The sequence below is a fragment of the Ceratotherium simum genome, chromosome 6, assembly GCF_057802395.1.
Source record: "Ceratotherium simum simum isolate JZ-2026a chromosome 6, ASM5780239v1, whole genome shotgun sequence".
Taxonomy (NCBI): Eukaryota; Metazoa; Chordata; class Mammalia; order Perissodactyla; family Rhinocerotidae; genus Ceratotherium; species Ceratotherium simum.
This window is the reverse complement of record NC_141905.1, coordinates 42,955,592-42,967,603: the sequence shown is the minus strand read 5'-3', so window position 1 is coordinate 42,967,603 and position 12,012 is coordinate 42,955,592. Positions and strand designations below refer to the sequence as shown.

Below are 12,012 nucleotides of genomic sequence, written 5' to 3'. Positions count from 1 at the left end.
GTGCTTTTTCCTAAAATTTTGAGGTTATAAGCATCTATACTTATACAGGAAAATATTTTCAAAACTAAATTTTAGCCGGGCATTCAGTTTTTCCAAATTTATCACTTAAGCAAGTTACTATAAGGTTTTCCACAGCACCAAAAGAATGGCTAATTAATTGTATTGTTTATACGTGTATTTTACGTGCACCGTTATAAGATTCAACAAAGCTATTATAAATTCCTATTCCAGAAACATTTAGTCTTCCAGTTGAATTTTATTTTAATAAACACACTAGTAGGGTCACCAGATAAAGTACAGGAGATTCAATTAAATTTGAATTGAAAATAAACAACACACTAATATTTAGTATAAATATGCCCCAAATATTGCATGTGAAATGCGTATAATAAAAAAAAAAAGAGGGGAGAAAACATTGTTCATCTAAAATTCAACTTTATTTTGAGTTATAACAATATAAATTTATCTTAAGGTCCTGTAGGTTAGAAGTCCAAAATAGGTTAAAATCAAGGTGCCACCAAGGTTACGTTCATTTCTAGAGGCTCTAGGGGAAAATCTGTTTCCTTGCTTTTCCCAGCTTCTAGAAGCCATTCACATTCCTTGGTTCATGGCCTCCTTCCTCCATCTTAAAGCCAGCCAAACTGCAACTCTTCAACCTTTCTTCTGTTTTCACATCTTCCTCTGACAACAGCCACGAAAAGATTTCTGTTTTTAAGGACCCATGAGATTAGCTTGGGCACACATTTGTATTCCAAGAAAATTTCCCCATCCCTACATTCTTAACCGCATCTACAAAGTCCCTTTTGCCTTATAAGGTACCATATTCACAGGTCTTAGGATTCAGACTTGGACAATTTTTTATTAAGACTAACATGGTCTACTTTTAGGACTCATAACAAATTACCAGTTGTGTTAGATTCCCATTGCTGTTGTAAAAAATTACCAAATTTAGTGGCTTAAAGCAGCACAAATTTATTTTCTTGTCGTTCTGAAGGTCAGAAGTGTGAAATGAATATTATGGGGCTAAAATCAATGTGCTGGCATGGCTGCTTTCCTTCTGGAGACTTTAGGGGAAAAACCTTGCTTTTCCTTTTCCAGCTTCTAGAAGTTGCTCACATTCCTTGGCTTCTGGCCCTCTTCCCACAATCATATCACTCTAATGACCTCTAATTTTGTTGTCACATCTCCTCTAACTCTGCTGTCTCCCTCTTTCCCTTATAAGGACTTTTGTGATTGGACCCACCGGATAATCCAGGTTAATCTCTGCATCTCAAAGTCCTTACCTTAATCAGATCTGTAAAAGGGGCCAGGTAAGGTAACATATTCATAAGTTCTGGGGATTGGAGCATTTAGGAGCTATTATTCTGCCTACCACAGCCATCAAACCCGAATCAAAAGCTTTTCACAAAGTAGACTAAAAGGAAACAAAAAAAATCATTGGAATAGATCTTACGCATGTCACTATAAGACAAAATCTTCCAAATTATGATTTTTTTTGTTCAATGATGTCATTGTAGCAGTGAATTTTGCAAAGAAGAAAAATAACAACAACAAGAAATGAAGTATGTGAACTGTAGATAAGCAAACATAAATAAACTTTTTATCTTTATCTTGGGATGAATTTAAAGTTCACCTGCACATGATGTTCTTTCACTTAAATTGCACAAGTCACTGTATCAACGTGTCCATGGAGGATCTGAAAGGGATTTACTAGAACTATAACCTATTTGATCCAATTAAAATACATCTTTGTCTAAACTTCTGAAATTCAACTAGATAAATTTCTGACTTATAGCCTCCTTCTGACCTGTAGTAGAATGTTCTATAATCACAACATCATTCTCAGTTGGTAAGAAACAAGCTCATATATTTCACCATTGGAGAAACTGAAACACATTTAAGAGGGAAAATGGCTTATTTTGGTTATTGGCAGAGTCAGAAATATACCAGGGTGACATTTTATTGAGTTTATTGAAGTGAATGTTGCCTACAACATGCAGATGGTAGGTTCAAAACATTCTCATCTAAAGCGACAGGAATAGAGTTAAGAAATGCAAACGTAAACTCTCAGAATATATCGCTGTCTTGAGGCAGGTAGCCACAGCGGGCATCTTTCCCTGTGCTTCCTGTCAAAGATCAGATGATCTGGAGGCCAACAGCTATGCATTTGTAGATCTCTTATATATCAAATAAGTAAGTTTAGTATTGTATCATTTTTTCTGTTCCTTAACTAAAGTGTTTCTTTTCTAAAATAAATAAGGCAGGATGGGAATGGAGGGCAGGATCTAAGCTGTCACTGACATCCTGACCACAAGGCCACTGCCTCTCTGCTTCCTGCTCACACTGTCCAGCATAAAAATAAAGATACACTACCTATTGATGTCAAAAGATAATTTAGAGTAGTAGATAGACCAATGTAAGAGAGATTGGCTATATTCTCTAGCATTAAGATCAAAAAAGAGTTTTCATTGCCTCACATAATATGGAAGTTTCTGAATTTTCCAAATGACTTTTTTCATTTCAACTATTCCATATTTTCTTTTTCTTTCTTGACTATCATCTCCCTTTAGACACTAAAAAAGTCTCAAGCCTACTTCTTGTTAATTACTTAATTTACACCTCCTCTCCTGGTAGTCACATTTTCTAGACATTCTATGATGTTTCTCTACGTAATTTATATTAGATACAAAACCAGACTGAAATCTGTGTTTCCTTTTCTTATGTTAATCTTTCTTAGTTGATAACTTGATAATTTACAATTAAATTTATTTACTAACTTTATTGCTCCAAATAACAAAAAGTCTTTGTAAGATTTAACTCAATTCAATTTAAAGAATGTTGATTTAAATGCCATGTACAAGACATGATGCTTTTAACTAAGATGTTACCATTAGTGCAACTTGATTGAACACTTCCTATCTGCTCTAAAATATGAGAGGATGGAGAATACAGAAGAAAAATATAAATAGCCTTTGACTTCAAATATAAATGCAAATATATAATATATTCACATGTGAAACTTGAATTCCCTTCAAGGGTTTTGGTAATCCAAAAGCTGTGGAATTTGGGACATTCCAGGCATTTTGACTTATATCTCAAGAGGTAGGGAGGGTCCTGGCTGATATCTGAGTTATTGTAATAATTACTAAAATTTAGCATTTACTTTGAGCTAGTTTCTGTACTATTCATGTTTCCCATTAACTCATTTATTTCTGAAATGAGAATTTATATTTGATTACTCTTCCCTGCCCTTAGCCACATGTTTTCTTCCACGTCTGTCCCTCCTCCACAGATAGGGCAGGAATAGAGTCAAGTGCTAGGTCCTAATCTAAGTAGTTGATACGAAAATGAATAATCTTTGATGAAAAGGATAAGTTGAATGTGTCACAATTGATTGTGTGCAACGTCATACTTTAAATGGAAAAGGAAGGTATAGTTATTAAGGAATGTAATGGAAAAACACTTTTCCCTCACAGTTTCAAAGTTTTCACAACTATACCTGTGAATACGCTTACATTTAGGAATGCTGAAATATTCAGTCATTTCTTTCAATTCTACAATTCAAATTTATGGTTACCTCCATCCAGCTTGATGAGAAATCAAAAAATCGGTCAAACGTATCATGCCTAAATAAAGCCTATTTCCTTCATCTAAAGAAACCTTTTCTCCAACCTACAGAGCTGCTTCTCCCTTCCATCTTTGTGTATATGTTTGCATGTGGGGGGGTGTGTTTATCTGATCTAAAGTGTAACGTAAGTTATGCTGCTCACTTCTGTGCCAAATACAGATGTCAGAATCTCCCAGAACCAACAGTTATTGGGATTTCCTTTTACTGAATCCGTTAAAACAAGATCTCCTGAGTTTTCAAATAGTTTGCGCCTGTGTTTTGTTGTATGTTGATTCAGGAAACAAACAAAAAAAATCTAATGAGAGGAGCTGAGAAGCCTATAAAACTGGCCATTCAGATAGAGAAAAATTTTTTGGAAAAAATTACTTAGGAATAATCTCGAATTTACATATTTGTATCACTAGAATTGGAAGACAGTGTTCAGTGAACTGGTCTTTTTACTCAGTAATGTGTCACTTGGCTCATCACTGTCCCCACAGATAAAATGCACTGAAAAAGAGAGACAGTTTGCTTGTTCTGTCCTGTGCATCCCCAACCCTTGATCCAGTGACTCAACAAACACACGGTGTTTGTTGATGTTATATTTTATTTCTCATTAAAGGTTCAAAACAAGCAAGCAAACAAACAAAACAAAACGATAACACTTTCTATAACATTTTATCCAAGGAAAAAAAACCATACTTTATCCAAAAACAAAACTAGAACACTTTCTATATAACACTTTATCCAAGAATGTCTGTAATATGTTGGTCTAACCTGGATCATGCTTTAGTTATTAAATCAAGTGCAGTAAAGATAATAGGGCCAGCCAAGATTTTTGTATATCAAACACCTTGCACACCTGCCTGGAACACAGTAAGTGCTCAATGTGTGTTCAATGTATAGAGACAAATAATGAAAGAGGCAAATGCTGGAGAATTTCAAGGCTACAAATATAGTCAAAAGAGAGATAACAGGGATATGAAATATAGTCGTTCTTCAGGATTATTTTCTAGGACCCCTGTGGATACCAAAAGCTGCAGATACTCGAGTTCCTTGTACTATAAAATGGTGTAGTATTTGCATATAACCTATGCCCACCCTTCTGTACATTTTAAATCATCTCTAGATTATTTATACCACTTAGTACAATGTAAATGCTATGTAAATAGTTGCTATAGTGTATTGTTTAGGGAATAATGACAAGAAAAAAAAGTCTGTATGTGTTCAGTACAGAGGCAACCATCATAGGCTTTTTGATCCGTGGTCGGTTGAATCTGCGAATATGGAGGGCAGACTGTATAGCCCCGGAAAAAATTATGTGCTCACTTTGGTAGCACATATATTAAAAACATTAAGGTAAAGGATGGGCATATAGTGATAAAATAAGTGACAGTGGTTTATTAAACACTGTTTTATGCCAGCAACAGTGCTTTGCACACATTATCTCCTTAATTCCTCCCAACTACCCTATGAGCATATGCTTTCATCCATGGTTCAGAGAAAACTGAGCCATAACACAGTTATGAATTTGCGCCACCTCACACAGGTTGCCAGTACACAAGTTACAGTAACGACGGTTAGCTGAATCAGAATAGGAACAAAAGCAAAAAATAAGATGGACTGAAAATTACAAAAAACTTGCCTTCACTTCATTCAGTTACAGTTTTTGTAGATAACTAAGAAAATTGCCTGAGGTCTCTTGTTAAAATGTATGGACTTGGCTAAAGTTCTTCTGGATTAGACCATAATCTTGGGATGAAAATATACGAAAACAATAAATATATATTGAATATAGAATTTTTCTTTTCATTGGTTGAAACAGAAATAAAATGACTTCTGTTCTAAGAAATTTTCAGAACGTCCAAATATGATGAGCAGCATCTTTTTAAATATTAGAGAACATTTCAACACATAACTGTTTTTTGTTTTTATTTCTGTGAAAAATACCATTGGAATTCTGTTAGGGATTGAATTAAATTTACAGATGGTTTTGGGTAGTGTTGACTTTTTAACAATATTAATTATTCTGATTCATGAACATGAGTTGTCTTTCCATTTGTTTGTGTCTTCTTCAATTTCTTTCATCAATGTATTGTTTTCATTGTGCAGATCTTTCACTTCCTTGGTTAAATTTATTCCTAAGTATTTTATTGTTTCTGCTATTATTGTGAATGTAATTGTTTTCTTTATTTCTTTTTCAGATATTTAGTTGTTAGTGTATAGAAGTGCAACTGATTTCTGTATGTTGATTTTATATCCTGCAACTTTACTGAATTTGTTGATATGTTCCAACAGTTTTATGGTTGAGTCTTTAGGATTTTCTATATATAAGATCATATCACCTGCAAATAAAGACAATTTTACTACTTCCTTTCAAATTTGCATGCCTTTTATTTCTTTTTCTTGCCTGATTGCTCTAGCTAGGACTTCCAGTACTATGTTGAATAAGAGTGGTGAGAGTGGAAACCTGTGTCTTGTTCCTGATCTTAGGGGAAATGCTTTCAACCTTACACAGTTGAGTATGATTAGCTGTGGATTTGTCACACATGGCTTTTATTATGTATATTCCTTCTATACCAAAATTTTGACGGTTTTTATCATGCAAGAATGATGTATTTCATGAAATGCCTTTTCAGCATTTATTGAGATGATTGTATAATTTTTGTCTTTCATTTTATGAATGTGATGTATCACATTTATTGATTTGTGCATGTTGGACTATCCTTGCATCCCAGTAATAAATCCCACTTTATCATGGTGTATAATCCTTTTAATGTGCTGTTGAATTCAGTTTGCTAATATTTTGCTGAGAATTCTTATCTCTGTATTCATCAGGGATATTAACATGTAGTTTTCTTTTCTCATAGTGTCCTTATCTGGCTTTGGTGTCAGGCTAACATGGGCCTTGTAAAATGAGTTTAGGAGTGCTCCCTCCTCTTCTATTTTGTGAAAGAGTTTGAGAACTATTAGCATTAACTATTCTTTAAATGTTTGGTAGAATTCAAGAGTGAAAACATCTTGTCCTGGGCTTTTCATTGTTGGGAGGTTCTTGGTTACTGACTCAATCTCCTTACTCATTATAGCAGTCCCCCCTTATCTGTGGTTTTGCTTTCTGGGGTTTTAATTACCCATGGTCAACTGTAGTCCAAAAACATTAAATGAAAAATTCCAGAAATAAACGATTCATAATTTTAAATTGTGCACCATTATGAGTAGTGTGATAAAATCTTGCCATGTCCCACTCCATCCAACTTAGGATGTGACTCACACCTTGTCCAATGTATCCATGTTGTATATGCTACCCACCCATTAGCCTGTTAGTTAGGAGAAAACATAGTAAATATAGCGCTCTGTATCATCTACAGTTTGAGGCATCCACAAGGGGTCTTAAAACATATCCCCCACGGATTAGGGGGGGACTACTCTATTGGTCTGTTCACATTTTCTACTTCTTCATAATTCAGTCTTGGTAAGTTTTATGTTTCTAGGAACATATCCATTTCTTTTAGGTCATCCAATTTGTTAGCATATAATTGTTCATAGTGGTTCCTATGATCCTTTGTATTTGTGTGATATCAGTTGTGATGTCTCCTCTTTCATTTCTGATTTTATTTATTTGAGACTTCTCTCTTTTTCTTAGTTGGTCTAGCTAAAGTTTTATTAATTTCGTTTATCTTTTCAAAAACCAGCTGTTAGTTTCATTGATCTTTTCTGTTGTTTTTCTGTTCTCTCTTTCATTTATTTCTGCTCTGATCTTTGTGGATTGGTAATTTTCTGTGGTGGTATGCTCTGATTCTCTTCTCTTTATCTTTTGTGAATCTACTATTGTTATTTTGCTTTGTAATTACCATGAGGCTTACATAAAACATCTTATAGATATAATAGTCTATTTTATGCTGATAGCAACTTAACTTTGATCACATACAAAAACTTTACCCTTTTACTTCCCCCTTTTTATGTTTTTAATGTGTAAAATTTATCTTTTTATATTGTATATTAATTAAAAAATTATAGTTAACAAATTATAGTAGCTATAGTTATTTTAATACTCTTTTCCTTTAACCTTTACACTATAGGTAAGTGGTTAACACACCATCGTATTACAGAATTAGAGTTTTCTAAATCTGACTTTATGGTTACTTTTATCAAGTATGCTGTACATTTTTGTATGTTTTCATGTTACTAATCAGAGTCTTTTCATTTCAATTTGAAGAACTCCTTTCTTCACTTCTTGTAAGGCAGTTTTAGTGGTGATGAACTCTCTTAGTTTTTGTTTGTCAGGGAAAGTCATTATTTTTCCTCCATTTCTGAAGGATAATTTTGCCAGATAGACCATTCTTGGCTGACAATTTTTTTTCTTTCAGTACTTTGAAAATAAAATCCCACTCTCTACTAGCCTGTAAGTTTTCTGCTGAGAAATCTGTTGATAGCCTAATGAGAGTTCCTTTGTAGTTTTCAGTCTTTTTTTCTTTGGCTGTTTTTAGGATTTTCTCTTTGTCTTTAATTTTAGACAGTTTCATTAAAATGTGTCTTGGAGAAGATCATTTTGGATTGAAATAATGGGGTGATCTATTGGCTTCATAAATTTGAATGTCCAAATCTCTCCCCAAGTTTGGGAAGTTCTCAGCCATCATTTCTTTAAATAAGCTTTCTGCCCCTCCTCCCTCTCTTCTCCTTCTGAAACTCCAATGATCCTGACTTTAGTTCTTTATGGTGATCCATAGATCATGTAGTCTTTCTTTGCTCTTTTTCATTCTTTTTACTTTGTTCTCCTCTTACTGGGTTACTTCAAAGTTCCTATATTCTAATTCATTGATTCTTTCTTCTCCTTGGTCTATTCTGATGTTGATGCTTTCTGTTTCATTCTTCATTTCATTCATTGAATTCTTCAGCTTCAGAATATCTGTTTGGTTCTCTTTTATGATTTCTATCTCTTTGTTAAAGGTCTCATTTTGCTTTTGAATTGTTTTCCAGATTTCATTGAATTGTCTTTCTGTGTTTTCTTATACCTTATTGAGTTTCCTCAACAGCTATTTTGAATTTTTTATTGGATAGATTGCAAATCTCCATGTCTTTGGGTTCAGTTACAGGAGGATTATTGTGATCTTTTTTGGATATCATATTTCCTTTATTCTTCAAGTTCTTTGCAGTTTTGTGTTGGTGTTTTCACATTTGAAGTAGCAGTCACCTCCTCCAATTTTTACCACTTGCCTTCAGGTGAGAAATAGTTTTTGTTGGTCCTGCTATATATTCTGAGACTTTCTCCAACCTTTTAAGGATACACCTGCTCCATACTTTTTGCTCCCTTTTGTGGCATGATTCTTAAGCTTGTATTTCTTCTCCTGATCTTATAATGCACCAGGCTGACTGCTGGTATCTTCTCTTTTGTTTTCTCAAAGGTTGTGCTATAGCGCAAGATTATGGCTTCTCTCTTGCCTGCAGATGCTGGCCTGTTTTTGTGCATGCTTCCTGTGTACCTGAGCTCACTCTTGCCGCTGCCCTCAGAGTGACACACAAGGAGCTGCTCGCAGAGTGGAAGGAGGTGTAAGCTTGGCTCTTGGGGCATTGTGATTGTCCACAGGCCTGTTGGGGAGATCCTGGGGTGAGGTTTGCCCAGAGGCTCATGGGTGGGCTGCCTGCTAGAGTCCAGAATGCAGTCACCAGGAACCACATTCTTTAATGCCGTCTGATATTCTTACTAGCCTCTTTCCCTATCTCTTTCCTCTCCCATCATGGAGCTCCTGCTTTAATACTGTGGGTGTTGTAGGAGAGAAATGAATTTCTTTAGCAGCCTCCTGCACAACTGGGGAAGCCAGGCACTCACTCATAGCTCTCTCTTTTTCCCATAGGAGAGATCGCTGGCCTCCTCTAGCTCAAAGTTGTGTCCCTTGGCGGAGAGATGATGCTGGCAAAGTTCCTTTTCCCTGTTCACTGTGTCCAATCTCGTATTTTTGGTTTTTTGCTCCAACAGAGTACTGGAAATTATCCTCTGGAAAACTGGGCTTATACTAAGGCTCTCTTGTCTGTGCATATCTGCCCAAGACATTGTTTTCCAGATGCTCCCTGACTGTAGTCAGAAGGGGTTGGAGCTGGTTCACAGGCTTCTGCCAATTCCACAGCCCATACCAAAGTCTATCCCCCTTTTACCCAATGCAAAAGCAGGTGAGACCCCTTCTGGGTCCCTGGGGGTATGGTGTTGGGTCCCACAACCCCCCAGAGGCACTTTTGTTTTGGATGGACACCAAATTTTAGTTGTAAAGGGGGGACAAAAACAAGTGGCATCTTATGCCATAATGAAGTTGATGTCATTCCTCTTACATCAAATGTTCTTATTTAGAAAGAAAGAGAAAATGTCCTTTTGAATAGTTTTGAGTGGGGCTCTGAAAATAGCATGTCTAAGAAGTCTTCTGTTTTTAGGAAGATAACAACAATGGATAGTGGGGAAAAAAAATGAAGTAACAGCAAGTATTCCTTGTACCTTAAACACAAATACTATATCAAAGTCAATAGAGAATTAAACTTTCGCTCACATCTATACATTGTAAAATTTACATATTTTTGCTCTTTTAGATGCTTTTAGTTTTCTAATTTTTCTTCACTCAGAAAAATTTATTTTGACTTTTAAAAATAATTCTATATATTTTATATATAATTCTAGTTTTCTTTATCCTAAAAATGTACTGATGAATGCATACATCTGTGTATGTGTGTTTTTCACAAATGAACCAAACTTGTCAATGGTTTTTATCATCTGCCTATCACAGAAGCAAATATCTCATTAAATTCAGATCTTATTATTATATCCACCCACCAGTTTCCCAGTGATCTTCCAGACTCTGTTTTGGCTGCCCACCACAAACACACTTCTTAGAAAATAACAACAACAGCAACCTTTTCTATGGGATTTATTTTATGCTAACCATTATTTTAAGTGCCTAAGTATCACCATATAAAATTGATACTGTTGTTTTCCCCATTTTACAGATGGCACAATGAGGCAAAGAGAGATTAAATAACTTGCCCAAAGTCATACAATTTATAGTTGGCAGAACTGATATCCAATCATGGCAGTCTGCCTCCAGAGCCCATGTTTTTTAACCCCTGAAACTTGGTCATTCATTTTAGTTATTGAACCAGCAGTTATCAGTTTAGTTCATGATATTTATTTTTATTAAAATTGTGGGGCTGGCCCAGTGGCACAGTGGTTGGGTTTGGCATGCTCTGCTTCAGTGGCCCAGAGTTCACAGGTTCAGATCCCAGAGGCGGACCTACACCACTTGTCAAACTATGCTGTGGTGGCAACCCACATACAAAATAGATGAAGCTTGGCACAGATATTAGCTCAGGGCCAATCTTCCTCACACGCACACAAAAAAATGTGCTTCTTTCGAATCCATAGTCTATTCTCTCAGAAAAACTTTTGTTTAGCTAAATAAACGCATGAAGTACAAACAAACTTTAATATTATTATTTTGTTTCTGAAAAATTTCCTTCCTGATATTATTTTGTCTTCTTTCATTTCAAATGCAAAGTTTATCCTGTTATCAATTGCCATGGAAGTTTCTTTAAAAAGATATTGTTCTGGGCTGGCCCGGTGGCTTAGCGGTTAAGCGCGCGCGCTCTGCTACTGGCGGCCCGGGTTCGGATCCTGAGTGTGCACAGATGCCCTGCTTCTCCGGCCATGCTGAGGCCGCGTCCCACATACAGCAACTGGGGGGATGTGCAACTATGATGTACAACTATCTACTGGGGGGCTTTGGGGAGAAAAAGGAGGAGGATTGGCAATAGATGTTAGCTCAGAGCTGGTCTTCCTCAGCAAAAAGAGGAGGATTAGCACGGATGTTAGCTCAGGGCTGATCTCCCTCACACACACACACAAAAAAAGATATTGTTCTTAGATGCAACTCATACAATGCAAATACATCATATTTAGTGTTATATGTGGTTGTAGCTTTCCTGATGTTTGTCTTTCTAATTAAACAGATAATTGGAAAGCTTTTTCTAAAATAATATTGAAAATTTCATAATGTTCTTAACAAGAAACTGATTAAGAAATTAAGATCAGAAGGAAACGTCCTGTGGGTTTAATCCATATCAATGTTGTATATTACCTTTGAATTTTTATCCTGAAGCACAAACTAAGAAACTTAGAATATTTTTCTTTCTGTTAAGTCTCCACACTATATCCCTTTAAAGGAATGTCTTAGGAAGCAATTATTGTATAGTTTGTGCCGTAGGGCATCACAATTCCTTAACAAGTGTTAAATACCAAAAGATAACTTTTCTCCATTGCCACCAAACACTCACTTTTTAACTTTCTATGTCATATTCACTTATGAGTTCTTGCTAAAGTGAACAGCAGAGAAAATTTTGTCCATACTTCTTGTATCATATTTTAAGCT

At 35.5% G+C, this 12,012-nt stretch overlaps 1 long non-coding RNA gene across 2 annotated transcripts in view; it reads left to right on the top strand.

Moving 5' to 3' along the window:
- The window catches only part of LOC147916853 (uncharacterized), a 52,452-nt gene that overhangs the window by 15,383 nt on the left and 25,057 nt on the right, over positions 1-12,012 (top strand). Inside the window, exon 1 of one of the 2 annotated variants that reach the window (XR_015552570.1) lies at positions 9,061-9,154. The exons of the other annotated variant lie outside the window; for it this stretch is intronic. This is a non-coding gene — a long non-coding RNA (uncharacterized LOC147916853). Of the gene's footprint in view, positions 1-9,060; positions 9,155-12,012 lie in introns of those variants that run through there. 2 annotated transcript variants of the gene reach the window in all.